At 46.8% G+C, this 13,895-nt stretch overlaps 1 protein-coding gene across 7 annotated transcripts in view; it reads right to left on the bottom strand.

Annotated features, from left to right (window-relative positions):
* ABAT (4-aminobutyrate aminotransferase) overlaps nucleotides 1-13,895 on the bottom strand; it is a 235,783-nt gene that overhangs the window by 208,507 nt on the left and 13,381 nt on the right.

The raw sequence follows: 13,895 nt of genomic DNA, 5'->3' as shown, positions 1-13,895 counted from the left end.
CCATCCATCCATCCATCCATCCACTCATTTATCCATCCATCCTCCCACCCATCATCCATCTATTCACCCATCTATCTATTCATCCATCCATCCATCCAGTCTCTCACTCATCCATTCATCCATCCACCCACTCAGCCTCCCACTCATCCTTCTATTCATCCATCCATCCATCCATCCATCCACTCATTTATCCATCCATCCTCCCACCCATCATCCATCTACTCACCCATCTATCTATTCATCCATCCATCCATCCAGTCTCTCACTCATCCATTCATCCATCCACCCACTCAGCCTCCCACTCATCCTTCTATCCATCCATCCATCCATCCACTCATTCATCCATCTGTCCATCCATCTATTCACCCATCTGTCTAAACATCTATTCACCCATCTATCTATTCTTCCATCCATCCACCCACCCAGTCTCCCACTCGTTCATCCATCCATCTATTCACCCATCTATCTTTTTTTTTTTTAAAGGTTTCACGGTTTTATTGAGAAATAACTGACATACATCACTAAGTTTAAGGTACACAGCATGATGGTTTGATTCACATATACTGTAAAATAATCACTGTAGTAAGTTTAGTTATCATCTGTCATCTTACATAGACGCAATAAAAATTTTCCTTAGGATGAGAACTCTTGGGGTCTGCTATCTGAACAATTTTCCTGTATATTATACAGAGTGTAAACTACCATCATCCTTGTACATTTCATCCCTAGTATTTATTTATAACTGGAAGTTCATAACTTTCAGCTGCCTTCTTTCAATTTTCCTTTCCTGTAGCCCATACCTCTGGCAACCCCAAGTCTGATCTTTTTTCCTATGAGTTTGGTGGGTACTTTTGTTTTAGATTCCACATATAAGTGAGATCATACAGTATTTGGGTTTCTATGTTTGACTTACTCACTTAGCAACATGCCTTCGAGGTCCATCTAGGAGAAAAATATTTGTATAATACATAATTAACAAGTTTCACATGAAAGGGAACTAGAAAGACAATGGTCAGATTTAGATATATATGAGCCTCAACTCAAAACTAGTATCAGAGTATTGATTTTGAAAAAAAAAATTCAAATTATATCAGAAATTTTCAAAGATCATTACACAAATCAGCTTTTCTACATACTTCCAATTGCCTTCACCCATTTAACTTTTCTTCTATTCATCTACCCACCCAGTCTCCCACTAATCTAACTATACATCCATCCATCTGTCCACCTATCTATCTTTTCTTCCATCCATCCACCCACCCAGTCTCCCACTCGTTCACCCACCATCCATCCATCCATGCATCCCTGGGAGTGCTCATGTGTGCTCATGGTTTCCACACAGGATTCCCCATCCCTGAATCTTCCTCCTTGTTCCAACCGAGTCCTGCACATTAAGCTCGATACATTTCCAGCTAAACACCATCATTCTTTCCCCCTTCACCACTTCTATTCCATTCCCTGTGTTCAGCATAGCAGCAAGTAGAACCACTGTCTACCCAGTTATTCAAGCCGGAAACCCGAGACACAGCCTTGATCCCTCCCTCCCTCCCTCCCTTCACTCAGTAGTAGGCCCTGGCATTTCCCCTCCACACCAGCTCCAGCCTCCACCCTCTCCTCTTTCTCCTGTCCCAGTTGTGGTCCCCATTGTATCTTAGGTGGACAGCTGCCCCAGCCTCCTGACTGGCCTCTCAGCTGCCATCTCACTCTCCCTCTGCTTTCTCCACGCTGATTGATGATGAACTATCTGATCAAGCTGGTGGGGGCACACATTTCTACAAATACGTGGGAGAGCAACTGATCAAAATCTAAGCCAAAGAAGTTGCAAAGGAGCAGTACGGGACAATGTCCCCTGAGTCCCCAGCAGCTCTTAGACTTGGGTATCACATTCGTTTGAGACTTAAGTGGACCAGTGGGTCTGGGGAACATGGCTTTATGAGCAGTCACGAGTGTCAACACTAGCTCTTCATGAGAAACGCCGCCCTGCTTCGTGAGCCTCCCCAGAAAACACATAGCTCCCCCACTGCACCCTCAGGGAGGTCAGCCATGCAGGGGCTGGTTGGTGCTAGATGATGGTCTTCTTCCCTGTTTCGGGAGGACGACAGAGTGTGTGTTAGTTCCTCAGTTGTGCCCGACCCTTTGCGACCCCATGGCCTGTAGCCCACCAGGCTCCTCTGTCCATGGGATTCTCCAGGCCAGAATACTAGAGTGAGTTGCCATTTCCTTATCTCTTGAGTCTCCTGCATTGACAGGCAGGTTCTTTCACCACTAGCGCCATACGTAACCAGAGGGTGAGGCAAAAACTGGAACACACTTCAGAGGTGTGGCAAATTTCAAGGCAGCACGACGGGGTTGACAGGAGGACACCTGGTCTGAGGTCATGTGCAGACCTTGCAAGGCCTCTGTGCCTCAGTTTCTCCAGCTGTGCAAGGGGCTGACTATACCTTGCAGGGTGGTTCTCAAGATCAAAGGTGGTGATAGAGGTGAAAAGCATATCCCGAAGCCATCTTGCTACACCCAGGGAGTTACCTTCAGATCTACTCAGCCCACTTCTTTTTATTATTTTTAGTTGTTTTAAAATTATTTATGGTTGTGTTGGGTCTTCGTTGCTGTGTGGGCTGCTCTCTAGTTGCAGTGCGTGGGCTCCTCATTGCAGTAGCTTCTCTGTTGCAGAGCATATGGGCTCTACAGTGTGCGGGCTTCAGTTGTGGCTCCAGGCTCTGAGCACAGGCTCAGTAACTGTGGTGCTGGGACTGAGCTGCCTCACAGCATGTGGGATCTTCCCAGACCAGGGATCGAATCCCTGTCTCCTGCATTGGCAGGTGGATTCTTTACCACTGAGCCACCAGGGAAGCCCCAGCCCACTTCCTTTTAAATTACAGTTGATTTACAATGTTGTGTTAATTTCTGCCGAACACTAAAGTGATTCAGTTACACCTATATGCGTGTGTATATGTATATTCTTTTAAAATATTCTTTTCCATTATAGTTTATCACAGGACACTGAATATAGTCCCCTGTGCTATATAGTAGGAGCTTGTTGTTTATCCATCCTATAAATAATAGTTTACATCTGCCGATCCTAAACTCCCAATCCTTCCCTCCCCCACGCCCCTCTTCCTTGGCAAGCACAAGTCTGTTCTCTATGTGTGTGAGTCTTTCTGTATCACAGATACGTTCCTTTGTGTCGCATTTTAGATTCTACATATGGGGGTATTATATGGTATTTGTCTTTCTCTTTCTGATTTTGCTCAGCTTGATAATCTCTAGCTCCATGCATGTTGTTACAAACGGCATGATTTCATTCTTCCTCGTGGCTGAGTAGTGTTCTCTTGTGTCCATGGACCACATCTTCTTCATCCATTCACCTGTTGATGGACGTTTAGGTTGTTTCCCTGTCTCGCTATTGTGAACAGTGCTGCTGTGAACACTGGGATGCATAGGAGTGGGATTGCTGGATCGTGTGGTAACTCTAGTTTTAGGGGTTTTTTTGTTCAGTTCAGTCGCTCAGTCGTGTCCGACTCTTTGCGACCCCATGGACTGCAGCACACCAGGCTTCCCTGTCCTTCACCAACTCCCAGAGCTTGCTCAGACTCATGTCCATCGAGTTGGTGATGCCATCCAACCATCTCATCCTCTGTCGTACCCTTTTCCTCCTGCCTTCAATCTTTCCCAGCATCAGGGTCTTTTCAAATGAGTCAGTTCTTCGCATCAGGTGGCCAAAGTATTGGAGTTTCAGCTTCAGCCTCAGTCCTTCCAATGAATATTCAGGACTGATTTCCTTTAGGATAGACTGGTTGGATCTCCTTGCAGTCCAAGGGACTCTCAAAAGTCTTCTCCAACACCACAGTTCAAAAGCATTTCTTCGGTGCTCAGCTTTCTTTATAGTCCAACTCTCACATCCATACATGCTGTTGCTGCTGCTGCTAAGTCGCCTCAGTCGTGTCCGACTCTGTGCAACCCCATAGAGGGCAGCCCACTAGGCTCCTCTGTCCCTGGGATTCTCCAGGCAAGAATACTGGAGTGGGTTGCCATTTCCTTCTCTAAGGCATGAAAGTGAAAAGTGAAAGTGAAGTCGCTCAGTAGTGTCCGACTCTTAGCAACCCCATGGACTGGAGCCTACCAGGCTCCTCCATCCATGGCATTTTCCAGGCAAGAGTACTGGAGTGGGGTGCCATTGCCTTCTCCACACATCCATACATGACTACTGGAAAAACCATAGCTTTGACTAGATGAACCTTTGTTGGCAAAGTAATATCTCTGGTTTGTAATATGCCGTCTAGGTTGGTCACAGCTTTTCTTCCAAGGAGTAAGCATCTTTTAATTTCATGGCTGCAGTCACCATCTGCAGTGATTTTGGAGCCCCCCAAAAATAAAGTCTCTCACTATTTCCATTGTTTCTCCATCTATTTGCCATGAAGTGATGGGACCGGATGCCATGAACTTTGTTTTCTGAATGCTGAGTTTAAGGAACCCTCATACTGTTCTCCATAGTGTGCTCAGCCCACTTTTGAATGCCAAACACCTGTAAGCAGCTGGAACAAAAGCTGTACCTGTTGCTTCTGTCTGAGCACCTATTTTGTGTCTAGGACTGAGGTAAGCACTTTTCCTATATAATCTCTTTTAAGCCTCAGAACAGCTCCTTTCTGTTAGGGATTTTTCCTCCTATTTTGCAGATATGAAAGAGGTACAGACAGGTTAGCAAGCTTCCTGATAACAGAGGGGTGCTACCCGGGTACCCCCAAATCTTTCTGGCTGCCGAGTCCACAATTTTCTCATTCCTTAATCATTCCTACTTCTTAAGTCAGAACTTTGTGTGTGTGCATGCTCAGTCACTCAGTTGTGTCTGACTCTTTGCTACCCCAGGGACTGTAGCCCACCAAACTCTTCTGTCCATGGGATTCTCCAGGCAAGAATACTGGAGCAGGTTGTCATTTCCTTCTCCAGAGAATCTTCCTGACCCAGGGATCAAACCTGCATCTCTTGTGTCTTCTGCATTGAAGGTGGATTCTCTACCACTGTGGCACCTGGGGAACCCATTTAGATCAGTGCAGTTAAAAATATACACCTGACCCTCGAACAACATGGGCGTCACGGTCACCAACCCCCACAGTCCAAAATCTGCGTAGTGCTCTCTCTGCCTCAAAAACAAAAACATAAATGACTCACCCAAGGGCAGGAAGCTGACATATGTGGATAGATTCAGGATTCAAACCTTAGTTTTTTGTATTCCACATACTGTGAGCTCTAATCCTGCACAAACTCTCCACCACGCTTAGTTAATTCAAAGACCTATAAAGTGAAAATATAGGTACTGTACTTTTTAAAAGATATTTTTGATGCGGATCATTATTTTAAAGTCATTGTTGAATTTGTTACAATATTGCTTCTGTTTTACATTTTGATTTTTTGGCCGCAAGGCATGTGGGATCTTAACTCCCCGACAAGGGATTGAATCACATCCCCTGCGCTGGAAGGCAGAGTCTTTAAGCCCTGGACTGCCAGGGAAGTCTCTCGGTTCTATATTTATTGAAAACAATCTGTGCAGTTCAATCTGTTGGTCAAGGGTCAATTCTAAATGCGAGTCAGGTATGTAATTTAAAATTTTCTATTAAATCAACTCTAATTTAATAAAGTTTTCAAAATAAATAAAAAGATATAAATCATTGGGAAATTCATAGATCACCTAACATCTAAAATAGGACACAATAAAGACCAGAGCTGATATACGTATAACTGATTCACTTAGCTATTGTAAATCAACTGTACTCCAATTAAAAAAAAAAAAAGACCTGAACCATTCTCAAATGACTGAATATCCCTGTTAAAACTCTTTTTTCCCCCTACTGAACATGTTACCAAAAAAGGGAAAGAGATGAAATTTTAAAGTTAGTTTTATGTCCTATTTGGGGCTTCCCTGGTGGCTCAGACTGTAAAGAATCTGCCTGCAATTCAGGGGACACAGGTTCCATCCCTGGGTCAGGAAGATCCTCTGGAGAAGGAAATGGCAACCCACTCCAGTATTCTTTTTTTTTTTTTTTTTTGGTTTTCTCTTTCATATCCTTTAATGACAATGAGGTAAACCCCGTTGTTTTTAGGGGGATTTCAGTATGGAAGGATATATATGAAAAGTGGTGTGATGACAGCATTATGTTCTTTAGAGAGTTGATACAATGATTCCAGTTTTTTTAAGTTTATATATAAAGTTGTTTTTGTTTAGTTGCTAAGTTGAGTCTGACCCTTTTGCACCCCTGTGGACCACAGCCCACCAGGCTCCTCTGTCCATAGGGTTATCCCAGGCAAGACTACTGGAGTTGTGGAGAAGGAAATGGCAACCCACTCCAGTATTCTTGCCTGGGATAACCCTATGGACAGAGGAGCCTGGTGGGCTGTAGTCCAAGGGGTCGAAAATAGTTGGATACAACTGAGCTCACACACACACACACACACACACACACACACACAGAGGTCTCCAACATCACATGTTATCTCCTTGGAGAAGCTTGTTTTTTTTTAAACCTCATGGAAATATGCTTATCCTGCTGGAATTTCTCACCACTCCCTGTGTTATTATTCCTTCACATTTATCACAGATTGCACATCTACATTTATTTGTGTATCTTGCTTTTTAAACTTTTATTGTGTGTTTATTTTGGGCTGTGCTGGGTCTTTGCTGCTGTGCATGGGCTTCCCACTGTGGTGGCCTCTCTTGTGGAACATGGGCTCTGGAGAGCCTGGGCTTCAGCAATTGTGCTGAATGGGCTTAGTTGCCCTGTGGCATTTGGAATCGTCCCAGACCAGGGATCCGTTGCACTGGCAGCTGGAATCTTAACCACTGGACCACTGGGAAAGCCCTGTGTATTTTCTTAATCTGTGTCTTCCAGGCCATTCCCCATTCCCCAGAGAAGGGGTGGGTCCCCAGCACAGTGCTTGGCACACGAGCACTATGTATGGAGTGGATCTTTACTATTCCCGGTTTATAGATGAGAGAGCTCAGGACTTGGAAGAAAACAAACTTCTCCAAAATGACACAACTATATTACAAAATTATTGATATCCATCATACGATATCACTTACATATGGATCTAAAAAAATGATACTAACAAACTTTACAAAACAGAAAGAGGCCCACAGACGTAGAAGGTAAATGTATGGTTACGAAAGGGGAAAGGGAGGCGGGGAGGGATAAACAAGGAGTTTGCGATTAGCAGATACAAACTATATGAAATAGATAAACAACAAGGTCTTACTGTATAGCACAGGGAACTATATTCAACATCTTATAGTCAACTAAAAGGGAAAAGAAAAAAAATAAATTACATCATCTTGTGTGCAAAATCCTAACCCAACGGGTCTATAAGTTCTAGAAATGTGGCCAATTTGCTAGCAAACAGTTAAACTCAAGAAATAGCACCTGTGAAATTAAGTGTGTGTGTTAACTCTGGAGTCAATTCCCTCTCTTTGAGATGAGACCCAGAAGGTAGGACCAACCAAGCAAGCAAGCACCTGGGAATTATGTTATTTGCATGTCCGATCTGAGAGTCAGAACATCATGCCTGCTGTCTCTCCAGACTGAGGTGTACGGTATCTGGGCTCAACACTTTTAGAAAACAATGGAGCCCCAAAGAGTCAAGAGATAGTAAATATTTGAATCCCAAATAATTCCACCCCCAGAAACATAGCTAATGCAGTCAATCTTAAAGAATGTAACAGTTCTGGGCTCTGTTGTTCAGAACAGTGTATTTTACAAGAGTGGACCACTAAAAACGATGTGAACAAGCAACAGCAAAGGGCTGCTCAAATGAGTTGTGATATGACAATTATTTACTGAAAACCAGGTAAAAAGGCAGGGGAACGATTTCTGAAGTTATGTAAATGAGAGTGAAAGACCATAAAATTTTATATGCAGTCTGGCCAGAATTTCATACAGACGCAAAAACAAGCCCATAAACCAATACACGAAAAAGGAAGGCTGGAAAGAAATGAAATTTCTGTTCAACACCATTTTGCCTTGGATATGGGGCTACGGAGAAGTCTACCTTTTTCCGCCTCTTGGTATTTTCTGAATCGTCGCTAATGATCTGAAAGCAGCCTCTCTCTTTCTCTAATAATACACAGAAAGAAATTATAACGCGGGCAGCCTTGTGTTGATGGCAGCCGAATGTGTCTAGACATCTAATCGCAGGAAAATAAGTGCTGGGTAACTTGACATTATTGGCATTCACAGACAGCCTCACAGGCACTGGGACATTGATCTGTGTTCCGTTTGGTTTCCGAAGGCGTGGGAAGAGATGAGCTCTCAGGTGGACTCCAAAGAGGACGTTTGTTCTCTGGCACTGAACCAGGTCAAACTGGATTCTGATCCCGGGTGTAAAATACTTGAAAGTTGAAAGTAGGTCAGCAGGGTCAGGGAGCACAGGGCACGTCTTGTCGCCACAGCTCGAAACTTCTAGACTCATCCCAAGGCACAGAAGGAAAGGGGAGCTTGGGAAAGGAAACCTGGGATTCCTGGAAGGCCAGGCAAGAGCATGTGCTGAGGCCTGGCAGCCCGGGGCTTCAAATTCTAGGCTATGAGTCTGCACACTGTGGTCAGCTGCATGATTTTTGCAAATGAAGACTCATCTCTGCTCGTTCGTTTCTGTGGCTGCGACAGAAAGCATGTAGCCGCACTGCGGAAACACTGGCCATCTGGCCCTTCCAGAAAAAGTTAGCCGACACTGACTGATCCAAGCTTTCCAAGCTTTGAAACCACAGATTGATCCTACCTTCCTTAGGACTCAGCGGTGACAGACGCGTATCCAGGTTCAGGGTTCAGTTTGTAAAGAAAGCGCGGTGCGTGGGTTTGGCTGCGCCACCCGCTGCAGCACGCACGGGCTCTTTTTCCTGTAACACACCGGCAGCGCTGGAGGTGTGTGTTTCTCTGGAGGCAGCATTTTCTGTCTGCCCCATTCTTCTGTCTTTACCAACATTTACAACACTCCCCCACACCCACCTTGACGTGATCTTGCTTTTTTTGTTTCCCTAGTTTTTGGCTCCTCCGTGTGGCCTGTGGGATCTTGGTTCCCTGATCAGGGGTCTAACCGGAGTCCCCTGCAATGGAAATGTGGTGTCTTAACCACTGGACCACCAGGGACATCCTATCTTGCTTTTTTTTTTTAAGAATTTGTTTGTTTATTTCTGGCTCTGCTGGGTCTTCTTTGCTGTGCAGGCAAGGTGGGGCTGCTCTCTAGTTGCGATGAGCGGGCTTCTCATTGCGGTGGCTTCTCTTGTTACCGAGCCTAGGCTCTAGGGCACTTGGGCCTCCATAGCTGTAGCTCACAGGCTCTGGAGCACAGGCTCAGAAGTTGTGGCACGCCAGCATAGCTGCTCCGTGGCTTGTGGGATCTTCCTGGACCAGCGATTGAACCCATGTCTCCTGCATTGGCAGGTGGATTCCTTACCACTGAGCCACCAGGGAAGCCCCCCATCTTGCTTTTTGACCAGGAAAAATTTTAAGTGAAAACCTGTACATCACTCTTGTGTCTGGAAGGCAGTATTATTTGCTGTAAATACTGTAGGTCACTGTAGAGCAGTGGTCCCCAACCTCTCCAGCACCAGGGACCAGTTTTGTAGCGAGGGCTGAACCCAAGAGATTGCTTTAAAGTGAAGCAGATCGCGTCACTCCGTGGTTAATAACCTACCAACGGTGTCTGATTGCAAAGAGGATAAAACCCAACCTTCTCACTATAACCTCAAAGTCCTTGGACGGGGTCCTGTGTGCACCTGCTATGCAGAGCCTAGCCCCCAACCTGGGAACATGCTTCCCTGTCTCTGAATGACTGGCATCTTTCACAGCTCAGAAAACACCCAGTCAGAGAGGCCTTTCTTTCTTTCTTCAGTTGCTCAGTTGTGTCCGACTCTTTGCCACCCCATGGACTGCAGGATGCCAGGCTTCCCTGTCCTTCAGTATCTACCAGAGTTTGCTCAAACTCATGGCCGTTGAGCCAGGGATGCGATCCAGCCGTCTCATCCTCTGTCACTCCCTTCTCCTCTTGTGCTCAGTCTTTCCCAGCATCAGGGTCTTTTCCAATGAGTTGGCTCTTCGCATCAGGTGGCCAAAGTATTGGAGCTTCAGCTTCAGTATCAATCCTTCCAATGAGTATTCAGGGTTGATTTCCTTTAGGATTGACTGGTTTGAGTTCCTTATTGTCCAAGGGACTCTCAAGTGTCTTCTCTAGCATAGCAGTTTGAAAGGATCAATTCTTTAGAGCTCAGCCTTCTTTATGGTCTGACTCTCACATGGCCTTGCTGACTGCCATTAATTCATAACGGAATTTGATTTTCATTGAGGCCCTTCACCGTTTCCCATTTGTTCATGGATATATCTGTCTCCCTGCCCCAGGATGCAAGCTCCCCTTCACCTCTCTCTTACTGTTGATGCAAAATATAATTTATGTGTTGAGTGTTGCTCAGTCCTTGGGATGTGGACACCTCTGGGGCCGGGGCATCAGGCTCAGTGGTTAAGAATCCGCCTGCCAATGCAGGGGACACGGGGTCCATCCCTATTCTGGGAAGACCCCACTTGCTTCAGGGCAACTAAGCCCGAGTGCCAAAATTACTGAGCCCTAAAGCCTGTGCTCTGCGCCAAGAGAAGCCACCGCAATGAGAGGCACATGCACCGCAACTAGAGAGCAGCCCCCGCTCGCCACGGCTAGAGAAAGCCAGTGCACAGCAACGAGGACCCAGCACAGGAAAAAAAAAACTGCTTCACAACAAGGAAGACTTCTTCCCATTCAGTGGATAAGAAAGCCAGGCAAAGAAAGCTGAAGTGCCTCTTGATGTTCTCTGCTCTCTGATCAATGATGTTTGTAAACATCCTGTAAGGCAAAGGCAGAGCCTTGTTGCAGATGGGGACACTGAGACCCACGGAAGGTTCAGTAAGTCTCACCACCCCCCCTCCACCTTGTATTGAATAAGTGACAGTGGGCCTGCTTTTCTGCAGAATCACGAGCACAGTGCTATGGGGTGATACTACGCTTGCGGAGAAACATAATCTCTACCATCATTTGGCTCCTGCAGAAAATGAGACGTACAGCAAGTCACTGGCCTCTTATCGCAGCTACTAGGAACCATCTGCTTCTCATTCCTGTCTTTTCACAGACGTCTCCAAGGAGTTCTTGCTCCCATCGCCAGCTCAAGTGCGGCGATGCCTTGCAGACTCAGCAACTTCCCCCGATCACCATGTGGCACTGACGTGGCACTTCTTTCCAAAGGATGTCCCCAAGCAAACCTGGGACTCTTCATTTCAGAGTTGAAGAGATGTGGGGAAAAAGTTCTCCTGGATACAAACTCGGGGTAGACACAGGTGGATGCCAGCATTCCCAGTACCAGCTCAGTGGCTCCCAGAGCACGGTCTTTGGTGGGGGATGGGGAGGAGCTCGGGGATGTGTGCTGTGTGGGTGGAGAACGGGGCACAGAGCTGTGTGAACTCACCCGCTGAGGGTCCTCAGTTGGAACTCAAGTATTAGGAGGCGGTGGCCTCCAGAGTTTCTTTCTCCTTCTCTGTCTGTGAGCACCAGCCCGGATGTGGCCCAAGGCCAGCTTTATTTCTTAATTAATTTTTATTGGAGTATAGTTGCTTTATTTCTCTTTGAGGTGACCTTCCCTGGCGGCTCAGTGGTAAAGAGTCTGCCTGCAATGAGGGAGAAGTGGGTTTGATCCCTGGGTCAGGAAGATCCCCTGGAGAAGGGAACTCCAGTGTCCTTGGCTGGAGAATCCCATGGACAGAGGAGCCTGGTGGGCTGCAGTCCACGGGGTCGCAAAGAGTTGGACACGACTTAGCGACTAAACAACTATAAAGAGAGGGTAACTGCAGCACCCAGCACACTGTCATGCAGAGTTGCTGCTGCTGCTAAGTCGCTTCAGTCGTGTCCGAATCTGTGCGACCCCATAGACAGCAGCTCACCAGGCTCCCCTGTCCCTGGGATCCTCCAGGCAAGAACACTGGAGTGGGTTGCTATTTCCTTCTCCAATGCATGAAAGTGAAAAGTGAAAGTGAAGTCGCTCAGTTGTGTCCGACTCTTAGCGACCCCACGGACTGCAGCCCACCAGGCTCGTCCGTCCATGGGATTTTCCAGGCAAGAGTACTGGAGTGGTGCCATTGCCTACTCTGCCATGCAGAGTAGGTGCTCAGAAAACAGAAGTGGGAGCCAGTATGGGAAGTACGGTTTGCAAATGGAGGGACTAATGGAAATCTGTAGTCTGGTAGCGTAGTCATCTCCACCCCCCACACATCCCACTGTGGAGGGGGAAGCGGATCCTTATTCCAAAACTACACCATCTTTCCAGACTCCAAAGTTTCTGCTTCTTTGTCCTCTGGCCAGCAAATTCCTTCAATAAGAACCCACAAGGAACACAACAGATGCCCAGTTTCATGAAAACATCATCAATCTTGTCAGCTCTGTCTGGATTTCCCATCCCCAAACAGTGCGTATTAAGTCACTTCAGTCATGTCTGACTGTCTGCAACCCTGTGGACTGTAGCCCACCAGGCTCCTCTGTCCATGGGATTCTCCAAGCAAGAGTACTGGAGTGGATTGCCATTTCCTCCTCCAGGGGATCTTCCGACCCAGGGATTGAACTCAAGTCTCCTACATCTCCTACATTGTTCTTTACCACTAGCGCCACCAGGGAAGCCCTCCCAAAACAGGGATGGATCCATTTAATGAGATTTTGAGTGCCGGCATAGATAGAGCTCTCTCCCTCCTCCTCCAGTTCTGTTAAAAACCAGCAGACATGTATCTTGACATTAAAATCTTCTTAATTATTCTACGTGGTGCAGAAAGAAATGAAACCCCATGCTGGGTACAAAATTGAAAAAGCAGTGCCAAGGGCAGAATGAGGGGTCTTAGGCAGAGATTTGGGGATATTTTAGAATCCAGACTCTAAACAAAGTTGGAATTCTTCAGGTGAAATTCCTGAAGAATTGGATCCACCATTTTGAAGAGGGGAAAAAAAGTACTATTCAAGTTTGGAAAATAAAATTTGTAGCAAGCTGAAAACTGTCATGGACTTCCCTGGTGCCGCAGTGGATAGGAATCCGCGTTCCAATGCAGGGGACTTGGGTTCGATCCCTGGTCCGGGAGGATCCCACATGCCACAGAGCAGCTAAGCTCGTGCACCATGCCTATGGAGTCTGTGATCTAGAGCCGCAGCTACTGAAGCCCGTGAGCCTAGACACTGTGCTGCACAGCAAGAGAAGCCGCCTCAATGAGAAGCCCGCACGACGCAGCTAGAGAGTAGCCCCCACACATCACAGCTAGAGAAATCCTGTGCAAAGCAGCAAAGCCCCAGCACAACCAAAAATAAGAAATAAATAAAATTTGAAAAAAGAAAGAAAACCGTCACGTTTGCCCCTTGGAAGCTGTGTGGTCTTGGGCCAGTGGCTTGAGTGCTCTGGGCTGCTGTTTGCTCATCTGTGGGGTGATGAGCAGAGATGACAATGAATGAAGAGCACTGGCTCAGGTCCATGGTGCAGGGCCTGCCTCAGGCTTGTCCTGCAAATGCCCAGCAGGCAGGACATGCTCGCTGGCGGGGACAGAAGGGTTCCAGACCTGATGTCGAGCCTGGCAGATGCTATCGCCAGCAGAACCCGGGCTGCCTGCGAGGAAAAACTGTCGCTTCCACTGCCAGCAAAACCAAGATGCTCAGAGCCAGGACCTGTGGGATGAGGCCACAGGACCCACGTGTTACTACAGAGGTAACAGATTCCCCAGCATGGAAGCAACCCTAGGACTTCCCTGGTGGCCCAGGGGATAAGAATCTGCCTGCCAATGCAGGGGACATGGGTTCAATCCCTGGGCCGGGAAGATCCCACGTGCCTCGGAGCAACTAAGCCCGTGCACCACAACTACTGAGCC

The sequence above is a fragment of the Bos taurus genome, chromosome 25 (genome assembly GCF_002263795.3).
Source record: "Bos taurus isolate L1 Dominette 01449 registration number 42190680 breed Hereford chromosome 25, ARS-UCD2.0, whole genome shotgun sequence".
NCBI classification, from domain to species: domain Eukaryota; kingdom Metazoa; phylum Chordata; class Mammalia; order Artiodactyla; family Bovidae; genus Bos; species Bos taurus.
This window is presented reverse-complemented; position numbering and strand designations above follow the sequence as displayed.